Consider the following 27,156-nt stretch of genomic DNA (forward strand, 5'->3'; position numbering starts at 1 on the left):
TTAAAGGCATGTCATTGCAAGTCATATATAGGTGTAGATATAACTTTGAACTCATGCTATGCACCCAGTCTTTGGAGTGCCTTAGAAAATCTTATACATTTCCAAAAGGAAACATATAAAGTGGTATAACCATGAACTGGTAAGTGCAGAATATAAGACAGGAAAGAATAGTAAGAAAGGATCCACAACAACCAGCAACTCTCTTCTTAGAGAAGACAGACGTTCAAAATGACAGTCATCAAAACAGCTGTAAAACATGAAAACAGCAAGCACAACAACTAAGGATTTCAGTCATGTCAGAAAGGTGAGGTGTCAGGACTAACAATCTTGCAGGAACAACTTGTCCTCTGAGTTGTCTTTTCTAAGATCAGTCTTCTCCATAAGCATATTGACAAGGCAACTGACACCTCCATATCAGAGGATTTCACTGCAGGGAGTCAGTAAAGTCGAAGAAATCTTCTCCAATATTATGTAAAAGATACCTGAGCATGCACAACAAGTAATTTTCTGGACTATAAAACAACATGAAACAAATAACAGGACAGCAGCTACCACCAGCTGATTCCTGGCAGCAGACACTGAAACTAAAATGTTGCATACATGCTTTTCTTCCCTGAATCCTCTGGGATGCATTGCAGAAAGATGGAAAAATAATTGCCTATTTCAATGTTCCCAAAAGAGTGATGATCATATGTATTTTAAAAGCTGCTTTATTCCAATACACTAAAATACATTCCAGTTTTTCCTGCTTTAAGAACACAAATAAAATGCCAGTTACACTGAAAAATAAAACCATCCAAGTGTTCGGCTTGCTTCCACGGTACACATTCATTTTCCAGTGGTTATCAATGGGGTTTGGATTGAGCTCGTTCTCATTCTAAATGCTTCTAAATGGGAGAAATACCCTAGCTGCAAAGTTGAGGAAATCCTTGTAGTATGTATTTAATTTTATATGCATTCTAAAATGTTTGGAAAACAAACAAAACCAGAAATCTCAACTGGAAGTGCAATAAAATGGGACCAAAGGAGATACAGGTACATACTGAGCAGTCAAACTATCCAGAATGCCAGTGGTGGTGCGAGTATTACAGATAACAGTAAAGAATGAAATAATTACATTGCTGAAAAGATAGTTGTTATCTCGTATCATGAGGATATTATAAAGAGAGCTTCTCTCTCTCCTTCTTTCCCAAAGGAACATGCATAGAAAACAGAACTCATCAGGTTAAGGACCAAATAAAAGCAAGTGCCTCCCTGGTCATTTATAACATCTCCACCTTGTGGTAATCACACTCTTTCTAATCCAGTGGGCAATTACTATTATATCAGAACACCACATACTTCAAAAGAGATCATTTTTCAAGTGATTTTAGTTTAATTCTACTAACAATTCCTAACCATATCCGTGGATCTAGCCCTTTAGTAATGTACTCCTTTCCAAACATGGCTGCAACTTAACTGCAATTGATATTCTCTAGTTTCCTTGCTGTGTTTTTGCTTTAATGAATTATACAATTAGCTCATTTGAAAAAAAAGCAATAGCTAGGGCAAGGCAGGTAGAATAAAATAGTTTCTTATTTAAACACTGCTATCCAAAAATCTGTACCTGCAGGCATTTGCTGTAACATTACAGTACCCTGGAGCCTAATTGAAGAGCACCTGTTGATGCCAAGGGCCTCTTAAAACTATTTATTTCTGTATTCCTGACTAAAATATAGTCATAAGCACAAGGAGATTCTACCTTTTATTTAACTAGCCCATAAAAAGACGCATATCCTGGAAGACAAAAGCACCAATGGATCTCAAGCTGTAACAGCATAAAAGCTTCTGAATGAATACATATTTGTGCACAGACCAGAAGTGAAACTAAGTGTGTGACATATATAGCTAGAAGAAAAAAAAAAAAAAAACAAACCACCACATGTTGATAAAACACCACATGTTGATGCAGAAGGCTCGGACACAACTTATACAACCAATGTGATCAAGTTAGTGCCACTTTATTAAGGGATACACAGCAATTTATACTCTACAGGTGCTATTAATAGATCCACACCAATTTATACCCTCAGCTAAAAACACACATGCTACGCAGGCTTGTTATGTAAAAGGTGACAGGTTAAAACTACTCATTCACACGCTTCCACCTCCCCTATGACTGGTCCCAGTGTGGTGCCCACACACTGCTCCCCCCTTGCACAGGCATCCTGTTTTTTCTCATCTTTCTGTCCAACTCTCTTATTTCTCTATGAATACAGAGTTTCTTTGTCTCCCTTGGCCTTGCATATGTCCTTCATAACACCTGCAGCTTGTTAGAGCTGGGCCTACTCGACCTGCTGTTACAACAAAGTTACTTGGTCTGGATTGCTCATAATATGTCCGTTGTCTTCCAGCCACTCCACACCCACACACAAAAAAAGAGTTGAAATACGACTTTATAAACGGTATTTCAAAAAATACCATTTTCATGTGCAAGAAAGTTAAGTATTCAACAGATGTTGGACAAATAATAGGGTGGTATCTTACAGAAGTAGGTTCTACAATACAATAGGCTTAAGGTCTGCAAAACATAATTCTGTAGGATACAGTAGCTTTTTTTCTGTCTATTGAAAGTAAGAATATCATATTTAAATGCTGAAACAACAAAGATGACTTCTTGATGAAAAACTACCATGGTGAGACAATAAAAACGATATTCTTTAACCTCTTCTCTTATAGAATGGTGGAGGAAGTTAAGTAGTTGTGAAGCTACATTTAAAACAGCTCCCAAAGCTGCACCTAGTCCTCTTGAGTGCTGGATTAGCTCTTCCCACAGGTCAAGGATTGTCTTTTATATTTTTATTTTCTTCATTTTGGTGCCAATCATGAGAACCTTACTGAAAAAGATTACTTATGAAGTGAAACAGATTTCAACAAAACAGCACATTTAATAAATAGTAGGAATGTTTTTTTAAAAAATTCTCCATTTATTTTTTTTTCTATGAGTCAAGGAGAATGAGAATCCTCTTTCCTGCTGGCTAAGTCCCTGATTTTTCACTAAGCAGAAGTATGCTTGTGCTCTAATGAAGAAAAGAGGCTGCCAGAAAAAGGTTTTGTGGCTTTCCAAATCAGACCTACACTGAGAGATGGTAAGTTCAGAAAGGACAACTTCAGAGCTGCAGAGGATCAGGTTTCCAGATCTTTGTTAAACTTCTCCCTCACTGAATGACTCACATTCATGTCCTAGATATGTCATTTATGCTACTGACATTCAGGAATGCTGAAAAGGTAGTTACCTTCCTCATATGTGTATCCTCAGAGCATATCCACAAACAAGAGTAGTCTGTGTTGCCTAATTAAAGCATGAGTTGTACTCTTTAATAGTTAGAAAAGCAATCCCAAGCAAATCAAGGAGCTTCTCCTTCAGACACTTGTAGAAGAACAGAGCTGTCCATCGCATGAATGTGGATTAATTACTGGTTTTCATACAGCCTGTTTTATGGTGGACCTTTCCTTTTTTCTTTTTGAATTCAGAAAATTCCTGCATTTCCTCTAATTTTTCCATACATGGATGAACTACTTTTGTCCCAAATCACAAAAGATTTCTTAAGAGTAATTTCTAAATAGCAAGGTTTCACACCATATTCTCACTACTCCTTAAGTAGCACATACTGCATTTCCAGCTGTCAATTCTAAATACTTTTTCAGAAGGAGGAACTGATGAGATCCCAGTTCTATCTTTGCTCCCAGAAAGCTGGAGATGGCTCTCAATAGTCATCTTCAGTCCTATTTGCTTTTACCAGAAGAGATTTGCTACACAGCTAAAGAAGCTGAGAACACAAGCACACACAGAGGAGAAACAAAGAACATCTCAAGAGCCCTAACACAGAAAACGAAGCTTTCACTTCTGTACATTTCTGCCTTAGCATTTAGTAGTTGATATTGTGTTTTAGGACACCCAAAATATCTACCAAGGCTTAAATGTTCACCAGGGATGCAGAAATGTCTTTTCATCAGCAATAAAATTTCTTGTTTGGGCAGTTTTTCTTATGTCATGTAATTATTAGGGTTAGCAAGCAAATGATCCTATTAGTTTTTTAGACAATTATTTAATTTTCTGTTTTCTGCTAGTTCTGTTTTTCTGTTAAAAAAAAAAAAAATCAACCTAACATCATGTAGCCATTTAGTCTGCACAATAAAGAATGCCTGAAAAACTGAATGATCTAATTGGCTGGAGTGTAAAACAGCAGAGTTCACCACTCAGAGCTTAGCCTGTTCATTTAATTAAGATTATGCAAATTATTTGACAAAAAGTAACACTTTATAATAAAATTACATTCTACTATTCAGACATTCTACTGTTTGAATTGTACTAGAGGATGTTCACTTAGGACAAGCAGCTTTGATCATAAATATGCACTTATTCACGCCCTGCCATGTCTTATTGATTAAACAGGATATTTTCCCTCTTGTAGGAATGAAGTTGCAGTTCAAAGGTTTAAGAAAAACATCCACTATAAGAAATCGGCAAAGCAAGTGTATAGTGCACTAACACCTCCTGAGAACTGTATAGTGCTCCCTCTTCCCAAGCTTCTGTGGGGGTTATTGCTGAGAAAAGGGTGTGGGCAGTATGTGCTGCAGTTGAAATTTAATAAATATTTTTTTAATAAAAAAAAGTCTGCTAGAAGACAAACATGCACTATGTCAAATGCCATGAAATCAGCAGGCAGGTCTCCATCTGTTTATGTATTTAAACATACTGTGATGTATTTCATCCACAATGTACAGTATGCAAGTGAGAACTTCATCTTGTATCTCCAAATAGGATTACTAACTCTTGCACTATATTATAAAGAAAAGCAATACCAAAATGTAGTAAAAATTACGGAATCCCAGAGAACTGATATATGAAGTAGAAACTGACAGGGTTTGTATATAAATTTCAGAAAGATGTCTGTGGGTTTTTTGCAAAAGTAAAGAATACAAATTTTTTCTCTGTTTAGATAGGAGGATTAAGCTTGGAGCACTCCCAACCGCAAACACACCCTCTATCCCCGCCCTCCACCCCCACACCCCTGCCCTTTTTCTTTTCCCCCTCTTTTTCCTAAAAGCTCTGTGTGATTTGACAGTTCTCTGAAGCTCTCAGTAATAATTCCTCCTATGGCACGTTCCAAAATGGAAACCACATGTCTCCTGAGCCTCAGATAGAATGCACTGAATAGTAAAATAAAACAAGGCTTTGCACTCACACAGCAGTCTCTGAGGGTCTCTAAGCATTTCAAAAATAAATTAATTCTCACAGCACCTTAGCAAGGTGAGTAAGAACAGGAGATGGTAATGGGATTATTATCCCCATTTTGCTAATATACATATATATATATATATATATATATATATATATATAATATATATATATATATATATATACCAAGATAGAGAAGTTGAATAACCTGCCAAATTTGTGGTACATACTCAAGAGCAAGTAGATCCCCTGACTCCTCGTTCTAAATATTAATGTAGAGTATTGCCAATGGTTAGCCAAAGTTTGCCAATCTCCAAGCCTTATGAAATCTCTCTAGAGATACTATATAACAACCAGAAAGCTAGGGCATGATCCAAAATGCATTGATGTTAACAGGAATTTTTCTACTAGAGTAAACACACTGAAGTCTGAAGATTTTCCTGAGCTTTAGTCAACCCTAATGCTGCAAAACTGGAACAGGTTTTGCCTCTTCCTGCCATATTGCCAGAAAGTAATCTAATAATTGTCTCTCTTGCACGGTTTTGGAATTACTTTTCTAACAGAGGTTAGAGCAAAATACCAGCGTTCTCAAGAGCTTTCATGTCCTCACGCCTAGCATGGCCAGCTCCTCTCTGGGTGTTGTGGGTATGCAGTTGCTACTCTGGGAGGTTGCAGGCCATGAGAGCTGCACTTTTTTTTTCCTCTGTACTGTCTTTGAATACAAAGAAGAGCATTATTCATATTGTTAGTCACAGATGTATTCATATGTTTTATGCTGGCTTCTTACTTTACAAAATGGTCACTAAGTAACACCTTTCAAGAGCCAAGAGTGTCACAGACAAAGAGAAAACAGCAGCTGATTTCAGAATCGGATCGGCCCTGCTCTACACCATTCAGTTTTTAATATCTACCTCTTTTTTGATGGTGTTCTTTCTGTATTCTCTCTCTCTCTGCATAACAATGTTACATGAGTCCAGCTCAGAGGTAAGAGTGCCACCTATTGAATCCCTGGCAATATTTGTCATAGTCTACAAAGGAAACAAAAGCTTATATAACATTTCTTATGTTGCATCCATATATATGAAAAAGACAAGCAATGTCTTCCCAACTGAACCCAAGATTTTTATGTGTTCAGAGAAAAAAATACATGATAAAGACTGTAAGAAATGGTGTCTCCCTAACAAATACATCATCTTTTTTTTTTCCTTAGAAAAGAACGAAAAGGAAAAAATTAAGATACAGAAGAAGGTCAAGTATTTATGATAAAAAACAGCACCTCTAATAAAAGAGCAGTTTGCTTAAAACAGTTCAGTTATAGTTCAGGGTAAGTTTTGTCTCCTGACTTGACCCAGAGAGAATTTTTTCCCCTCATCATGTTGGCAAGTTGTTATACTAATTAAATACTTTACTAAGCCAGGGTGTGCTAGATGTCACCTTGGAAACACTTCAAACAGTATTGAGTAATATAAAAGCTGAATATAAGGCAGTCACATCACAGGGTTATATTACAGAATGAACTAGCTTTTCTTTTTTGGCAGCAAAATTGCAAAGACAGTGCATATTTTAAAAAATTGCTGGAATCTCTAGAAAGTGAGGAAAAACAAAAAGACTTACAAGAACACTGATGATTTTTCCACTTTATTACACTTGCATATGAATCGCATTTTCCTGGCATACCCAGCAATGATGACATGTGAGAAACATGCATATTTTTAGAAGAGTTGCATTAGTGTCAGCTTGGGTGTATACACTGAGTTTAATCAAGAGAAATCCTGCCCATATTACATGCTTCAGTTAATGAGCACTAGTTAGACAAACCAACCATTTCCTGAAATGTGCAGAAAAATAATCAGACGAGAAAATTATCAGAAAGTCCATCAGTACATAAACACTTATCTCCCCAGACCAGGGAATAAATCTGGGTGCTTCTTTTTAACTTTCACTGAAGCAGTCCTTTGTTTCCTTTCCTCTTCCAAGCCATGGTGCAGTATTATTTACTGTTGCTCCAAAGAAGAGTTTGTGAACTGTATCTATGTTGGTGACCCGAGAGAGAGCTTGCATGATTAGGAAATGCAACATGAGGAGAGAAAAAAAACCAAATAAATGCATTCAATTTAGCTGCGAACAGCAGCCTGAACTAACCAGATCCTGATCACTTTTCAGGATCAGTCTCTCTCTAAGAGCAGTGATGTGTGAGAAATGACAGAGGGTGGATTCTGGTAGCAGTATTCTAATGCCAGTGTGAGCATTGCTTCCATGAAACAAATGCAGGGGGGAAAGAAATGCTCTGAGGAAGCCCAGAAGGAGAGGTGGGAGTAAATGTGCATGTAATTGTTACCCCCAAATGACCGCAGTGATGATTTGATAACCCCACAGTAAGCAGGCAAACATAAACAGCTGTCACAAACACAATCTGAAATACTGTGAAAGAGGGGTGGGTTCTCCTTCAGCATGCAAAATACGTGAGCACAGGGCTGACAGCTACATTTCCTCAATCCAGGGATATATTTTTCTCAGTGTTACTTAAGCTAGTCTGCTAGCATTCCTAGGAGAGCTGCGAATCTGACCAGCAAGCTGTGCAGACAAAAATCCCAAAAGCCTAATCAATAAAACTTGTCTACATATGCTTACTTTATTCCCTACCCTTCAGGATCCAGATTACCCCAAACTCCCTAGCAGTACAAGGAGATATCCCTTTCTTGTGCTGTTTTAAATCCAATGCAGTAATTCCTTCGGTGGATTGATAAGCGAATAAGAAATTTCAATTTCCATAGTCTTATTTACTTCTCAGAAAGGTCTGATACTTCTATACATAGGCTAGAAAATCTGACTTTATAGGAAATGCTGAGATCACTCTGAGGAATCTTTATCTACCAGAGGCATGGTGACTCCTTATAACTCCCACCAGAACGATGTACCTAAAGGCTTGAACCCACAGTGCCTCCACGATGGCCAGATTCTGCCCTTCTACACATTTCTTGTTTCTCTTATCTATCAGTGATGTACCTCTGGATAGTAGATGTACTTGTCACTTTGTACACAACAGAGATGATTGCTAGCCATCCTTACTTCATGAAATTTATAAACTGGACACTGAAGGTAGCAGAATGCATTGAAGAAAGGTAGGGAATATTTGTTGCACAGGGGCATAAACCACCTGTAATTCTGCTTAATACCTCACTTTCCTCTGACCGAGTTTTGAGCTTGGGTTTTAGCAACAATCACAGCAAGGTAAAAATCACTCCAAGTGAGGATGCAAGAAAAAATAAAATAAAAGAAGAAAGGAAACATGTCAGAAAAAACAAGCTGTTTTATTTTAAAGGGAAGTTCTTTTGAGGTCTTAAGGCCTGAGCCTCTTTAGGACTGCTACACAGTCTGGATGACTGCCAATATATCAGGTTGCAATAGGCCATTAGAAGGGGCTGAATATGGATAATCTTCCCTAAGGGCTGAGCAGAGTCATACTGCCTTGATTACTTTTTTTAATTTAGATTAAAAATCCCTGTAACGGTTGCAGACTAATTGGAAAAAGACTTTAAAGGAGGTTTAGGAAATTAGGTAAGAATAGTTTTTATTGTTGTAGTGCACAGCAATTGCTGAAAACCTCTTCCTCCTAGAGGATGGAGAGTCAATCACAAGAAGCTCTTATCAGAACAGAAAACCAAACCTTGTCTCTTATGGGATTTCATCTTTTGAAAGCTTGTTTTACTGTGACCATTTTATTTCAAGTCAACATCATAAAGCAAAACAACATGTTGGAAAGGCTGGTCTCTCAGCATGCTGCACACTTGCACAGTGTCGTTCAAAGCACAAGTTAGCTCTGCATGTAGGTGACTAGCCACTGTAATCATAGGCCCAATGTTATGATTTACTGAACTTCAACAAAAATGTTAGTACCAGTATTTCATATAAAACAGAGAATGTTTCTGATTTAATTTGAGCATTCTTCCCAGCATTCCTGTCTCTTTATGACTTCTGATTAGTAATCCATGAACCATAGAAATTGCAATGCTGATTTGAGCTCTGGAGCTCAAAGGTCAGGTGTAGTATCTAAAGATCCCAACCATCATCTCATTTCTAGGAAGAAACATAAACATATCTGTCCTGTGCAGTAGAAAAATGTTAATTACAAAAACCAGAGTACGAAACTGAAAAGAAATAAGAGGAAATCTCGTAATCAAAAATGGTGAAAGACCCAAGTGTAATCAAAATTCATACGTATGAACAATAGATCAAACACTGATACAGAAAGAAAGCTAGCAGAGGTTCCCACCCACTCCTTTCCAAGTAAATTTACACATGAGTTTTATGATAGTGATGCCTTTACAATCATTCAGTCTCAAGGAGTCACAGGATTTAGGCTCCAACCTATACTGCTTTCATTCACAACCTCAATGAAAGGTTTGCAGAGGTAGTCACAGCATCTGTGTGATTAATTCAGATATACAATCATATAATTTAATTTTCAGGGAAATACTGTTTGGGGAAACAGATTGATATATTGTCATTTGTATATTCTTGTATCCTTGAGGCAGGTTTTCAAGTTCACAGCTCCCACAGCTGGAGTTGCATTTTGAAAAGTGCTGAGAGATCATTAGCTATATTGTTATTTCTTTGACCAGATTTTTATATAAATGTATACATATGTATTCTGATTACCATTTGCTTTAAGAATCTGGACACAGCTCTGTATGTTCAGTCAGTGAACATGGAATATCACTTCTATCTGTTGCCTAAAGGTTCTCCAGAACTTCCCCTCAACCCAATATGCTCATCCTGTCTTTATTTTTATTGTGTGGTGCAGAAAAACAAAAGCTAACACACTTGTATTCCAAAAGAACATCTAAAGCACCTGGAGCCATATTCTAAGAAGAGAGACTGAGAAAAAACACAGTGCTCCATGTATATATTAAGATTGATTTTGAAATAATATAAAGGATATAAAGGGATTTACTGAGCAAATCAAACAAAGAAGGCAAATTCTTCAGACTTACTAGACTTTTAAAGTAACTTGGTCCGTGACCCAAGATAGCTATTTACAATTCTTGGCCCTTGCTGGAGGTGAATGTGTCTCAGCAAATGCTGCTCAGTGTGTCCCCTATAGCTAAGCATCTGGCTCCACTGTAGATTTGTCTACTAACAAATGAGCAAATCTTCACAAATCTGGAACACATATTCAGACTCCAGCTAGCTTTAAAATTAAGCAACCCTCTCACAATGTATACTGTACATACTCAGGAGGATGCTGTGTTTCATGAGAAATATTGACCACGTCTTTTGACTAAATTCAGCAATGTAATCTCTTTGTATGTTTTAGGTCACTTTTATATCACAGTCCTTTATATCTTGTATCAACAAAAATTATTTAACCTATTTTAATAGTAAAATTAAAACAAATTTCTAGATTTTGAGCTTCTCTGCTGTTAGTTAACTCCTTCACAACAAAACAATTTTAAATTGTCATCATTACTGAATATTTAGAATGATAGACAGAAAGATCATTCTATTCTATTTAAATACTGAGCCTGAATACTGACTAGAGATGTTTTCTAAATAAATTTTCCTTTTCTGTTTCTGTCTTACTTTCATTCATAACATAAGGAAAAGAGTAAAACTGGGGCAAAGTATCAACACATTTTTAGTCTGAAATGCCATAGTAATGATATAATGGGAGAGGTTACTGAAAGGAGTTTTAAACCTACACATTCAAGACAGTCTCACTTAAGTAAAATTAAAATGCTGCATTTCAGGACTTCAGCAAGCCATAAACGTAATTCTTACTTTTACTCTGCTTTGGAAGCAAAAAGCACTATCAAAAAAGACATAAATGAGTATGTATTGATACTGGACACTAGACATTTCTCACCTTTCTGTAGCAGATTTCAATTTTGATGCCTAACTCACAGCCAATTGATTTTAGATATGAAAAGAAAGGTGGATAGAAGCTTAAAAAATGAACAAAAGAGATTACAATATTCCAGAAGCATAAATGTTACAAAAATACAATTGATAGGGATCTATGAATCATAGAGCTTTGTAGTCCAAAATCACTCTCAATGCCTAGCCTCCCTGAGAAGTAAGGAAGGATTAATACATGAAAAATGTTCCTCAAAATCCAGTCACAGCATTCTTCCATGTTGCTCTTCTATAAATACCTCTCCTATAAATACCTTTTCTAAGGGACCAAAAGCCACAGTCTACAAAAAGAAAGGGCAGGAGGCTTCTACCAGTAACAGCTTTTAAGCTGTTAAAACAGCTGTTTTAAGCCTTTGTACTTCTCTGTACAGGTATGAGTTATTGCAAGCGGAAGAATCCAGAAATTCCAGCAGATTATGCCTCTCCATTTCTTTGGTCACAGTGCTGATTAGGAGGAATGGTGTCCCAGGGCAGCCCCACTTCTAAGAGTTTTTGACAGTGTCTGCAAAGCAGCCTCCAGAGTTGGTTAACTTTACTGCCCCATGATCTGACTATTTTAGGCACATTTCTGTCTCCTTCTGTAACCTGTTAACACACCCTGCACCCCATGCGCCCCAGTCTCTTCAGTGGTAAAATAGCTTTCAATATTTTTCTTCTTCCTAGTTCCTGCATGAAGAACGAGTATGGTTACCTGAGTTACAGAAACACAAAGTCAGACATAAAATTAGAATTTGTTAGGTTATCGAGGAGAAGAACTATCTTGCATATAAACAAGTTTCTGCACAGAAGTCAAGAACTGCAGAATGACGTGTATCCAGCTAGCTACGTATATAAAACCAGAAACCAGAAGAAAACATATAACTAGCCATGCAGGACCAAATCACAAGGTCACGGTCATAAGTGCATAGGATAGTTCAGATGGCTTGAACCTGCCAGTTCAGCTCGCTGCCTGCCAGGGCCCAGTGCCAGCTCCCCTGAGCTTCTCCCCAGCCCTATTGTCCTAGCCTGCACCCCTGCAGGACTCTGCCTTCCTGGGGCAGAGCTTGGCTTTTGTCCATGCTGAACTTTGTGGTGTGCCTACCAGCTATTTCTCCCCTTGCTCAAGCTCCCTCCAAATGGCAAGGTACTCGAGTGAACCCCTTGGTGCCATCTGCAACCTTGATGCATGTATCCTCCATCCCCTCCTCTGGATCACTGGTAGAGGTGTCAAACAGAACAGCTCCCAGGACAGACCCTGTGGGACCCCAGTTGTTACCTCCACAAAGGGTATGGTCTGATAACCATGACTGATGAGCCCTACCATCCATCTAGGGTTTTTGTGGTTTGACAGGCCCACACAGCACATCACTAGCTGTCCATATGGTACCAGTTTAGAGGTAGCGCTTGAAGAAAATTAGATTAGGGCAAAAAACCCACAATACTTCCACTAGCATGGTTTCTTAGCTTTCAGCATCTAGAAACGAGGCAGCTTCCATATTTGAAAATAAGAGTGCTTGGTGGAGTTTTATTTTCTGAACATTTTCAGTTACTTTCTGGACACATCTCTCCTGACAATAAATCCTATAGTGCCATTATGTATTATGTGGGGAAGAAGAAAACCTCATTTGTTGTAAACATACTACCAAATAATGTCATTTTCTCCATCTTCATTCTATTGCTGGAAAGTGTGACTAATCAGTCCCTGTTCACTTTCTCCTCATCATTCTTGGATTTATCTAGTACCTCCAGCCATTTTTCCTCCGAGACTAAAGAAGTCTGTTAAATCTATCCTCATGTGGAAACGAATGGAACATCATTGTCATCTTTCTCCCTTTCTAGTCTTATTGTGTCCTTTTTGAGATGCTGTAATGAGAGCTGTGCTTAGTATTAATGATACAAGCACATCTTGGACCTGGGGCATAACAATGTTTTCTGGTTTGCTCTAGTTTTCTTTCATAGTAATTCCTAACAGCTGATTTTCCTTTAGAAGTGTCTCTGGGTATTAAGCTGATGTTTTCATAGAAATAGCCACAATGCCTTTACAATCTTCCTTCTGAATAGTAACAGTCCATTTAGAGCCCATCACTGGATATATATGTACACAATATGTACATACAGATAGTGTTTTTTTCCCAGATGCATTACTTTCACAGCACTGAATTTATCCTTCACTTCACTGTGAAGTCACTCAGTATTGTGACATCCTCCTGCAGCACTTTGCAGTCAGCTTTTATTTAAATGATCTGAATAATTTTATATTATCAGCAAACATTTTTACCTCTCTATATATCTATCCTCTTTCCCGGGATCTTGGTGAATATGTGTATGAATACACATCTCAAAACAGACACCCAATGAACTCCGCTACTGAACATTGTAACACCTGACAGTTAGTTCTTTTTGGGTTTTTTTATGATAGCTAGTAATAGCTGTGCTTCCTCTTTTGCCCCATGTCAGTCTAGGATCTCTGTGAGTCTTTGATAAGAGATCATCAAAAGCACTTTGAAAGCCAAAGCATAAAACAGGCACAGGGTCTTTTTCACCTGTATAATCACTGGCACCTGTAAGGAATTCTAATAAACTTTCAGGGCATGACCTCATTCTGCAGAAGCTGAACTGAATGCTTCCCACTAGGTCGTACTTATTCACATATATTACTATCGCTGTATTACAGCTTCTGCCAGTTTGTCCAGTACAGAAGTCAAACTTCTGTCAATAATCACCTGCTGCACCCAGACCTGCTATGAGTCCTTTCCTAAGAAGGAGTTTCATATCTGCCAGATTTGCCCCTTCTGGTCTCAGGGTCATTTTAAACAGTCTGTTGTATGCCACAGTTCATAAGTCATAAGCAATTTTGTACCGATTGCCTTTACAACTCTTGGCCAAATATAATCCGATCATGATAATTTGCTGTTTATCAATTGCCTTTATTGAAACTCTTCCTCTGTAGCATGTCATGGTGATTCTGAACCTTTCCTTCACCATGCTTGAAACTTCTCCCAGCTTAGTGTCACTATACACTTTAGACAAATACTGTCTAGCCCATCATCTACTCTTCAGTTGAAAGGCTGGTGAAATGAACAGGCCTGCAACTACAACAGTTCCCTGATGTACCTCACTTTAAAAGGTTTTCTGTATTGATGAGCAGACATCGATAACCACTCCCACCACCATTATTGTAAGTGGGTATGTATATTCACTCGCTTCGGAAGCATAGCCAGTCATCTTCTCTGGTTTTTAATCTTTAAGTATTTGACAAGGCCTGCTTGGATGGGGCTTCAAGCAATCTGGTCTAGTGGAAGGTATCCCTACCCATGGCAGAGGAGCTGTAACTAGGTAATCTTCAAGGTGCCTTCCTTGTGATCCTTCCATATGATTCTATGATTCTATGACAACAGTAATAAAACATGTCCAAAAGGATATAGTGTATTTTAGCCTGGCTCCTTGCAGGCTTTTGTTACTGAAGGGGAAAGAGCTGGAGGAGCAGAGCACTGCATGTTTGACTGCACTCTGTGACATTTGCTGCATATACACATTTAAGAGAATATCCAGCATAGATTCAGTGCTCTAAATATCTGCCTGTCCTTGTTAGCTCTTCTTTCAGCCTATGTGGTATTCCTGATGCTCAGTAAACGACTGCCTTCAAATGCCTGCCTTGACAACTGAGTTCTATAAACGAACTGCCAGCAAAACTAAAGTTGAATCAAGGGACTGCTTGAATAATTTATATGAGTGTTACTTTTACAACTTCAACACATTTACAACTAAAACCAATACACATGAACTACTGTGTAACAGTCTATTCATGGCAAATTGGGCCAGAGAGAGCCTACACATTCCTGAGATGAAAAAACCACAAAGCATGAAAGGGCAGCAACTGAATTCCACTGAAGCTGATTATATCTTTTGCACTGATATATAGCTTCCACCAAAAAATTAAACATGTACAAATGGTCTATCAGAACAACAGCAGCACAGATTTGTCCAGGTACAAGCCTGCTTCCATGCAGATATTTTTTTTTTTTTTCCGGAATATGAAGTCTACATTCAGAATTACTCAAGTTAAGAATATGTGTTGAGAGATCTGACCTTTTTTTAAGTGGGAATACCAAATATTATGATTACACTGGCATCAGCAGGTTCCACTTAAACCATTCTCACCTACAAGGAGTTAGGCATACTTTTAGGTTACGTATGTAATTTTCTAGTGTGCACATTCCTTTTATGGCATCCTACTACTTCTAAATAAAATGAACACAATTAAAGTAAATTACTATTGTTTAATTGATCTAATTTTATATATAAAAGGTGAGAATCTGATCTTTTGATTCAATTTACACAGATCCAGCCACATCATAATTAAAATAAAAGTATTTATGCATTCTGTATGCTCTCATGCAATTTTGCTTATGTAACAGACTTTTTAAAAGACAGACTTGCGAACCAGAAGGAAGGGGAGGGGACAGGAGGAGCTAGGTAGAATTGATGAATTGTTCGGGACTAGGCAGAAGGAACCAGGAAAAAGGAACCACAAAGGGAAAGCTGTGGTTTTGGAAAAAAAAAAAAAAAAAAAAAATTAAAAAAAGCATTCTGTAGGAAAAGAGCAAAGATATATGCACAAACATAACTTAGTCTATTCTCTGTGTCATCTCAACTGTTTCTCTGAATTTGCTTGCAGAGGAAAGTGTATCCTGGGTATTGGTATGCAATCAAGCAGGACATAATATACCACTTACCTTGCACTTCCCTTATTGTAGCAGCAGCATAAATATGTGAGTGGGGGTTGTCTTTTACCCATAATTTAAGGTGGTAGGGGTTGGTTAATGTGATAGCTACTTGTGTGATTAAGTGTGGTTACATCTGAACCACAACGTGCAACTATATAATCGAAAGAAAATACTGGTTTTACCATGTAACCCCCCTTACAAGACCACTGAAGACTTGTATCACTTTATACCTCCTTTCCTTTTCTAGATGAAATGTTGCCATTAGTAACAGGCATACCACCCCTTACTGATTATTTTAATTGCATCAGTAATATTATAGTCAAGAGTATAGTTTGGGTCCTTTACTGTAAACTTTACAGTAACAAAGTCTTATAAGTTTATGAAAGACCAGCCATACCTACTGAGCAGTCAATGTTAAATCACCATAGCTCCAACAGTAAGAGGAGTTAAGCAATATGCAGCCAAACTGTTCACTGCATTTCCACGTGACCTGAGTGACCTACAGCTTAGGAGCACATCTCAAGTTAGGTATGATGACATGCAGACCCCGAAAGCTACAATATCCACAGGTTCTAGCGTCTGACCAGTCACAGGGCCAACCATCACCAACTGTGGGGTATTTTCATCGCATGTCCTCACTGCACTCAGTCAATGTGGTTTTCAAAGGGGCTTCAACACAGTGTCTAAAACAGAAGCTTTTTACTCTGAGAGCTTGGTCAACATTTTTTTCTGTTCTTGTCCTTGCAACCTTTAAGCAGCACAGGCATCAAAAAATATCCCAAATTAAAGAGGCTAAGGCAACATAGAAGGGATTTGGGAAAGAGAGGCTTTATTAGTGATTTGTTCAGAATCTAGAATGGAGCATAACACAGTTCACAGATATTTTCTCAAGATTTAAGTATTTTTGAAGATAAACAGTGTGTGTAATAGTGCCACCTGCTGACTGAATCATAATAAACACTTAAATTAATGAAATAACTTTAATAACTCAATTAACTATTCATAAATAGGGTCCCAGCATCCCTGGAGTGAGTGTCTTAAAGCTAAACAATATGCAGTCTATTGCCAATGTTTTCAAAGCTTAATTCTACATTTGATAAATGTCAGGATCCAAGCTCTTTCTTAAATCTTGAAATACATGTAATATTCAATAACTTCATGAAGCTGAGGGTACTTAGTATGATCAAGATTTGTCACCTAAGTTAGTAGCAAGATTTTAACTTGTCAGAGTTAGTTTATGGTTGACATGTAAATGTGAAGTATAACTGCTAACATTTGCTCCAGAGTAGACATAGAGTAACACGTTTTCAGATCATAAGGATTGATTTGGACGTGTCCACACTTTAAATGACAAACCATCTTGTCCACAGTAGGAACAACCATGATTTGCTTCAGTAAAAAAAACGTAGCTTCTTCCAACTCACTGTCCTACTTTAAGTATTGTATTTTCAGTTAAGGAGCTTGGAAGCAACCATCCACCAAAGTCTTACTAATAATTGTTCCTGATTAACACAAGAACATCAATAAAAAAGAGAATTGAACACTTTTTTTTAATTAAAATAATCAAGTCAAGGAAAACAGCCTACGTGACAGATAGCTTGTATAAAAATAATTGACTCATTAATCTTCACCATATGAACATGTTCACATTAGCAGGGTCAGCTGCTAGAAAGGATGCAACCATAGTTATATATTCACAGAGGTATGAAGTTGAAGGTAGCCTAACTGAAGGCACAAAAACTTTCCTTAGGAACTGAATGGAGGCTTTAGAGAAGGTAGCTATCCAGTCCCAAAAGCAGAGAAAGTTTCAGTGGGACTTTCAAATCATAGCATATGGATTATAAATTATTTAGGCAGGGGAATGTCCTTTGCCATACTAAACAGAGCAGCCAGCACAAAGATGTTTGAATCACTGACTGAGGTCTCTAACAGTATCTACAGAAATACATACTCCAGTGCAAAGGTATCTGTTATAACATTTTCTTGGTTATTAGGCAACTAGACCTTTTGAGCTAAATAGCTTGAGCTGAATTGGGCTAGTGCAAGACAGTTCACATTTGCAGTAGTTGTTGATGCCAGCACACAAGAATACATCGATATTCAGGAAGAGTTTTCAGCAACGTGGGTATAGCTGCTGAATGAAATTTTTTGCTCTGTTTTTTACCCTGCACACATTTTACAGGGTAAACCTTTGTAGCCATGTAACCCCATAATTAGTGTCACCACTGCCCACAACAGGCCACAGGATTTGCCTTAAGCTGACAAGTCAGGGTTCAGTACCTAACAAGTTTTGTCTGAATTTCACTTGGCCTCCCTGGAGATTTGTTTTAGTTTAGCAGTAGCACCAATTGTCTAATGACCAGATAATCATTGTTTTATGCTTTGTTCACATTTGAAAGTAAACTGTGTTTAAAATAGTTATTACAATGCAGAGATGTGCATTCAATAGCTAAAAGCAGTGAAAACAAGTAGTTAGTCTATGTGGAAGTAGTAACTGTGAATTAGAAGGAGAGGTGGTATGGTAAAGCAGAGCAATCACATGTCAGCAGGAGCCTTCAAAGCCTAAGCACAGAGACCCTGGGCTACTGGCTAACTGGCATTACTGGTCACTGAAGAAGTGCAGCCCTGTGTGTTGGGTGAAACCATTCTTAGTAGTAATAAAGAGAACAAAGAAAAAGCATCCAAACAAGAACAAAACACACCTTATATAGTGTAACATGGAGTTGCAGACTAGTGAAGGAAGAGCAAGGTGCAAAGCGTGTTGCCAAGCACACTAAAATGGCCACTAAGATATCCTACGTGGAAAAGAAAGAAAACATTAACATCAGCCTCTTCTTTCCCCCCTGCAAATGTCTCAGGATACTGTTGATGGTCTGTACCCCATGGTCCTTGGAGGGAAGCTATCATCGACCTTAGGGCCCAAAGAGGTAGTACAAGGCTGACCATATCAACAGAGGAAAAGGTAGACTTTATAAGTATGTGTCTATACCTTTCTAAATATAGAAGATTTGATCTTTAAGCATTGGTATCGTGTTAATATCATTGCAACTGGGCTAGTAAAATTCTTCAGTTAAACTGTTAAGATTTTAATTAGACTAACAATAGATTGTTGGCTTTGCATGTTAGGTGTGTGCCTTTTTCCTGTAAAAGTATCTTGAGTGTAACAAGATGGCAGGAGTTAAAACAATCTGTTTTGTAATGTAAGTACAACAGATTGGAGGTACTTTATATTAGTTATGTTATTCAGCAGATAGACTGGCAGAAAAGGATTGTGCGCCTGTCACAAGATGTTACACAGAGCATGTACCATTTCAAAGCACCTTAATTCTTTCACTCCTGGTAATTCAGAAGAGAGCACAGAAGCTGCAGCTAAGCATTTCCAAGTTTCTGCTGACTGGACCATATGTGGGGCATATTTAACTTGACCATGAGATTTCTATACATGAAAGTCAGCTGTTGTGATTGCATTGTCTATAATAATATACTGTAATAAAATGGGATGCAAATAAGTGCTTGGAGCCCAGCCAGCTGCTGTAAATCTCAACTAAGCTGTGGGGACAGCTCCTTGAAACTATCCAAGCTAAAACAATTGATGGCAGTTGAAGATCTGGGTCATCATTTACAGAACAAGGAACTATCTCCACTTTGATTATTTTGAGAATAATTGTTGAGATAAGCTTATTACTTCTCATCTTCTCAAACATCTGCCTTTTCAGTGTCAGTGATTGCCATCTCTTAATTCTCTTTCATTTTATTTTCTTTTACTTCAGAGAGCATGTTAGCTAATTAAAACCTACATTATTTTCTTAATATACTGCAGAGTTTCTCTTGGAACCAGTATGGGCTATCAGGTAGCGTGCCTTTCATCAGATACTGAAAGTCAAAAGGTGAACCTCAACTATCCAACCACATATCCTCTAAAGCAACGTAAATAGTTACTCTTGTCTTTACAGAAGTACAAATAAAATTGGATTGTAGCTTATGTCTTAATCAATGCAAGATATCAGGTATCTTCATGCTTCCTTGCTGAAAAATTAATATACACATTACAGTGGTGACTAGTGTTTCTATATGACTTAACCATTTCAATATAATAATAAATACAGTTCTTGTTTCTTATTTAGATTAAGTCTTCATAAAATCCTTTAAATGTGGGCTTTTCAGATAGGGTCTTTTTAAATGCTGATTGGCATAGACTCCATGCCCCAGGCCCAATGCAAAAATCGCAAATATCCAGGCTTTGGGCAGCACAGAATTTAGTCACGCCAATTGACAATGCTGGATTTCAAAAGAATTAACTTGGATCTTTTATTTTTTTTTCTTCCCTCTTTTTCTCATGCCCTCCCCCAAATTAAAAGAATAAATTTAGTTCATAATTTTTAACTATCTATAATCATTAGACAGATTAATTAATCACCTGTAACTTTTTATATGGAAATAAATAAAACTACCTTTTGAGAAATAGTTTGAAGGAAAAGTTAGCCAACAAAGCTTTTTTGTGAGGACAATGGGACAGTCATGGTTCAAACACAACCACCAAACACCACAAAAAAAACCCAAACAAACAAACAAACCAAAGATATTCACTTTTAGCTTATATTCAGAAGGAAAGAAAAAGGTTTCCAACAGAGCTTAGACCAAAAACCAGCACGTTTACCAGTGAATGAGAGATCTATGGGTTGAAAACATCTTATCTGATCCAGAAAGAGGTTTTTAAGGGCTCATTCATTGTGTTGGGCAGTATCTTAATAGTGCAGACTTCAACAACAATAATTCTGTAAGAAAGAAAAACTGTAAATATGGGAGAGACATTTTTGGTATTTGTCTTTTAAGGAAAAGATTAGCAAAGCAAAACAAGCAAATAAACAAAAAAAAAAAAGCCCCAAAAAAATGCATTCTAATTTGAATTACTAATAGTCTTGTTTATCCAGAATTAAGTATTTTTGTAACACTTCAATCACATACACATTTTCCTTCGATTTTTCAACGTTTTAATAAAATTCAATTTTTTTGGTGTGCTGCAGTCATCTTCAGTTTGTTTTTTTTCAAATTCACTGACATCTAAATACAACCAGCGTCCTTTTAAAAAGAAAACAGAGAGCTAGCTGACAGAGAAGGAACTGCAAGGTTGACAAGTGCATTAACCAAATCTGTGAGAAGCTCCTAGAAGATGGAAGCTTTACCTTGAAAACTAAATAGAAAGTTAAAAACAGGTATTCAATATATTATTTTCTGTGTAGATACAATTGTATTACTAATAAGTGTAAGGTGAATCAAAGTCTGCTGAGGAAGATCTAAAAAGAAGATGGGGGGTTTTGTCTGTCATGGCAACAATGTCTAGGCATCTATTTAAACTTGTCTTTGAGAAGTCCCACTAGGATTTCATTCCCATTCACCAACAGTCCCAAATTTAGAGTTGTAGTAATCAGCTCTAGTAATTTCTTCCAGACTTTTTATTAAAATAAACATTGCTGAGGTTATTTTTCTCCAAAGCTGTTTTTCATTCTTAAGCAAATCAGATTTGCACTCAGCAGAGACTCCAAAACTACTTTGACTTGCCAAGACACAAGCCTAGTGATCCTCATCTGCTCTCCCCTGCCCAGAGCTTACGCTGGGGTGCCTTGCTTCATAGAAATTCTTGAACTGATATGTCATTTCCTTTTATTTTTGCATTCTCTGAGTTCTAGATGCACCAGGTTTTGGCTGCAGCATAGACTTAAAAGAAAAAAACAACAAACAAACACCTGGATCTTCAGTTAATATTTCTCATTTTTGATTACTAAAAGGGATGAGTAAATTAGAATTATTTTCCTTGAACTCCCTATGATATCTGATTCAATCAAATGCCTTCCAGATGTAAGGTATTTTTACAACAAACCCAAAAAACATCATTGTAAACATAATTCATAATACTATATAAATAAATTAACTTTTTTTTTTTAATTCAGGCCAGCCTTTTACTCTTCCTTCCAAATCTGTGTAAAACTGATTCTCACTAAATTCAGAAGAAATAGTAATGAAAACCAAATATATTTGTGCTGAAGTTCTTTTACATTTTGTTTCTGTTACAGTTTTCATGCTGTATCTTTCTCCTAATGCTCAAAAAACCTATATTACGCTCCAGAATAGATGTATCTGGAATCTAAAAAGAAGTAAAAAGAAAGGAAGGAGGGAATGCTCACTATTTCATAAAAGAACTTTTTTCCTTCTGACTTTTCATGCCACTGTAATATTATGCTATTAAAAAAGGAGCACAAAAATCCAATTCTGTCATTTTTTTATAACCTTGTGGGGTCATCACCACAATAAGAGAGTGTTAACAGGACTTCACAACCAAAGAGCCTTGGTACTCACCACGTGTTTGATTTGTGCATGCATGTAGATAAAACTGATGGTGAGGAAGCTGCATTGGCAAGGGAAAAATTAGAAAGCAAGTCCCCTAGCAATTTCTAAGAATTAAAAAGACATTCATTTCCATATAGTTATGTCTCAGAAGCATTTTCCCTCTATTTTCTAGCTGTTTCATGGAAGTACTATATCTTCTTTCAAGCCTGTGAGATGCTTTATAAACTCATTCAGAAATAAAACATGAGAGGTACTTCATGAAACCGGTAGAAAAGCAGGTCAGAACTGATGAAAGAATGCACTTTTCACAACTAATAGTGAACCTCCAGAACTTGTGGCCAAAAAAAAAAGGAGGCAGGGGCAGGTTTAACAGCAGGTTCAGACAGACAGCAAACTCACTGATGGACAACAGGTTTAAGAATAAAGGGAATAAGTAAGCATGTGTCCCACAGCACTTCTGCTGTAGCCATTGAATGTGCTCGGGTAGTACAAGTGACTACTCTATCAGGACTGTGATTTCAGTGAAAACCTTTGTCAGACCTTTCCAGCTTCTCTTCCTCTTACTCCAAACAAAACAAAACAAAACAAAACAAAACAAAACAAAACAAAACAAAACAAAACAAAACAAAACAAAACAAAACAAAACAAAACAAAACAAAACAAAACAAAACAAAACAAAACAAAACAAAACAAAACAAAACAAAACAAAACAAAACAAAAACCCCAACAAAATAAAATAAAATAAAAAAGAGACCAGAATTTAGAATGGATGGATAATTCAGGCAACAGCAGACCTGTTGGTCTGACCTCAATGAGGCCAAATATTTAGTCTTTTGAAAAGGATTTCTAGCCATGACAGTAATGAAACAACTCCCCAAAATAGTGGGGAAAGGCTACTTAGCTACTTTGAATGCTTGTTGACCATTTAATAAAGAGGGTCATGCAGCAGGTTTGCCTACAGTGCCAGAAAGCTGGACCTCAGTACCCAGAAAGAGAGGGAAAATGGCACTTTTGACTCTTTCCATTGAAAAAGTTACATATTCTAATAAAATATCACAAAATCAAACTACCTGATTTGCCTGTCCTCTTCTCTTTTTTTCTATCCTGGGGACTCTCCTGCTCTTCTAGAATAGAAAATAGACATCTGTATTTGGCAACGTTTATGCAACACATTCAGCATTGAGTAAGTGCTTATTCCCACTGAAGTCAAAATAAACTCTCAGATGGGCATACATATTTTTAGGCTCAAAGCCACAGGGATTGGTTTTCCTTGTATGCAGCTATGTAAATTTCCCTTTCCATTTGTGACGTCTCAGATTACTATTTAAATAACTGCATTAGTAAAAGAAAACTAACAGTTTAGTCTGAAAGTCAACACTTCTACACTGTTCTGAGATTACTTGAGACCTCTGACTTTCAGCAGATTTCAGCAAAGGGGAATGCAAGAACTGATCCTTGCTGTCAACGTATCTGGTAAAGAAGGACTCCTCCCATAAATGCTTGCCCTAACAGAATCACTCTTAATAACACAGTAGGTTACTTCAGAAGCAGAGTAACAGATATTTGCGCTATTATAGGCTGAGTCTGGGCTGATTTGAAAGCATTATTAACCCATGGAAAAAGCAAAGCAAAAAAGAGAATTTACTTACTGCAGATTGTTTACAACTGAAGCCTATGTAACCTTATTAATTGGGTAAACAAAATGCATATTCCCCCACACACACACCTTGGCAAAGTAAAAAAACACAGGCATTTAACAACACATTCTTTAATGTGAATCCCTTTGTACCTATGGAGTTAGATGTGGTGACACCTCCATGTAAAAAAACAAAACAAAAACAAAAAAAAAAAGTTGCATTAACAAGCGCAGACAGCTGCCAAATAGTTCGTTTTTAACTCAAATAAAGTCATTTCAACAGAGCTGTGGCTATGGCTGAGCTCTGATAGCAGGGGGGAAATTCAGCTGCAAAGTGCCAGGCTATATCTATGTCACAAAGACTGAAGCTGTGGCAGGCAAACTCAAACTGGTTCTTAAGCAGAGAGCTTAGGTACTGCCTGCAGCACAGCCATGGCAACGTGGATGCCTGTAGATGCTGCAGAACCCACCTCAGAAGCTGATGAAATGGCATTTACAAGCCAAACACATCAAAAGGCACAGTGCATTTTGTTAAGGGTGGTAAGCTCCAAGGAATAATAATCAGTAAGATCACTGTCCCCAAAACTGAAGGCAGAGTAGTAGCCTTTACTGTTGCTTTTTCTGCTTAGTGCTGAGGGGATTGTCAACACTGAGCATCACCATGCCCGACAAGAAGGTCTGCACATCTCCTGATCTCCTTCTTAGGGGCCAGACCAAAAGTATCCAGCAAAACGCAACATCTTAACTTTGTCATTAGAAGTATACAGCTCCTGGCCACCAATAACTGGTGGTACTGTATAATACCTTAAATGAAAACCCCTAATTCAATTTTTCAAACCTAGTGCTGGCTTTTTGGAGATGGATGAAGCCTTAAAAATCACTTTTATCGTCCCTTAAAGTATTGAATTCAATGAATAGTTTTTGCTACCAGTTTTTTATAGTATAAGGAAGAAATTGTACCTAGGAGGTTTGTAACTGGTTTTAATTCCAACAAGTGCTTAGCTATAGGCATATGAAGAAGCACTAGCAGAGAAAGCTCTTGACATTGTCTGAGAGTGGCTCCTTGAATTCCTAGAAAAGCTGGAAGTTAAACAGCATTGCTTATAATACCTCACATGCAGTTAATTCTATGGGTTAGGATGTGCATGATTAAGCCAAAGAAATTGTTATCTTCACTTACATTTGTCATTATAACCTGAAAGGTAAAAAGCAGTCTTCTTTTACATTACATTGGAATGTTTAAATTCAATCTAACTTTAAGGTTAAAGAAAATGGGGGTGGGGAGAGCAATGGCTATTACTTAGCAGCCAGTCATTTGGGAGGATTTCTTAACTGGTCTCTGAAGAGTACTCTCAAAGTGGGAATTAGTTGTTTCACACATTCAGTTGGCAATGAATGCACTAGGCATTGATACCAATGGTAAATAACAACTAATAGTGCATCTCCATTAACATCTTTGCTCAAATCAGGAATGCTTTTGTGAAGTGTCACCAGGTTGTTCCCACTCACCACGATTCATTTGACGTCTCAGAACATCCTCCAAGGACATGAACTAGATTTCTTCTGGATAAAACCAGACTAGAAGATCTCATCTGACATTAATGTGATGATTCATTGTCAAGGAAACTTCATTCCCATTTAATTTTTATCCATACCTTAATTTAAAAAAAAAATTGTTTCATGTATTTTGTTTAATAAGACATCAAGCATTTGAAATATATAGTCTGGAAGATTTTTCATCAAATATCAGAGTTCCAAACCTGCAAAAAAAGCGGAGGACATAGGAAATCTGTATCAAATTAATTGAAAAAAACCAGAAAGCTCTCTCACATAATGTATACCAAGGCTAGGTCACTGTTTGTCAGTTTTTGTAGAAAATCTGATATTACAGTTTTCAAAATGTAATTTCAATTTTCTAAAGCATTTGAAGGTCTTGGCTTCATCACATCAATCTGAAACTGACCAGTGCTTCATAACATGTCCACATTCCTTCCTGTTACTGTCTGATCACAGATACCTGGACATTAATGGGGTCAAGTAATTTTTCTTGTGGTGACCATGTGCCTTGACCTTATTCTAGCTTGGATAAAAACAAGGTCTTTCACAGTCCTAGTCTGCTAGTGTAGGTCTGAGGTTTACGGACAGCTTCCCCTTCTCAAGGCTTCTCTCCCCTGTGTTCATTCGTCCATGGCTGCAGCTCTTTTGTCTCCATCTTGAAATAGTGCAAGGAATGCTTGAAGCCAGTTGGCAGAAGTGTGAGCCCAAAACCGTCTCTTCCTTAAATAGTTAAATTGGGCTTTGATTATTGGAGTACAAGACTTCTTAACTAAAGGGCTGAAGGCTGCAGGACTTCATAGTTTACAGCTCAAAACCCCAGGGTCATCCAAGCAGCAAATCTCCTCAGAGTGGGCTTGGCTCAAGTTAGTTTAATCATAAAGTAAGTTACAAAGCAGAGGTGGTCCCAGCTGTCAGCCACTTCCACTGATACTAGAAATCAAGAAAGGACTTTGCCAGAGTTAAGACAGAGTCCTACCTGCAGCCCAATTTCTCCATTTTTTGTATCTTTCTATCCTTGCCCTTTGCTAGCACTTGCAGTGCTGCAAAACACACTTCTGTGCCCAAAACCTGAGTTCACAGTCCTCAGAAGCCCTTGTCCCACACCAGTCTCTGGTGGCCTTGCGTGCAACCATTTCAGAAGGAGCCACAGCCATGAGCCTGCTTCTGACGGGCGAAGGAGCTGTGCAGCCACCTGGGCCTCCAGTGAGGCTCGAGGTGCAGCTTCAGCAGCAGAGCATGTGAAGGGAGCAGCTGCTTATTCAGTAGCAGCTGCGGAAGCAATAGATACGGAAAGAGCCAGTCAAGCTGCAAAAGAAGCTTCTGTTGTTTCAGCAGAAATCTGTAAGCTGATCTTTTCCTGTTTAGTCAGATACATGAGTAGTGATATGGAAAAATAATGTAGAGGGCATGGGAAAGAAATCACTTGAAAGTCTCAGGATGTATTCCATCTTCTATACGTCTGTGTAATCTAAAAGCTCTGATCTTTTTAAAGCTTATTCCTAAATAAGGAGTACAGATTGTGTGTCCCTTTCTGAACTGAGTAAACTTAATGCTTTACAGTAAGAGTTACACACATCATCCAGAAAGATAAGGCAATTTTAATCATGGCATCTTCAGACTTATTATTCCTCTTCCTAAACCCAAAGACACCCTCGTAAATCCAGAAACATAAGTAGACTGGAAGGTTTACTGTCTATTTCTGTAGAACAATTGAAGTACTGTTATCCTTCAGTTCCTTGAGACTACATAGATTTGTTTCTAAAAAAACACCAACA

This window comes from Falco peregrinus, chromosome Z (genome assembly GCF_023634155.1).
Source record: "Falco peregrinus isolate bFalPer1 chromosome Z, bFalPer1.pri, whole genome shotgun sequence".
Classification (NCBI taxonomy): Eukaryota; Metazoa; Chordata; class Aves; order Falconiformes; family Falconidae; genus Falco; species Falco peregrinus.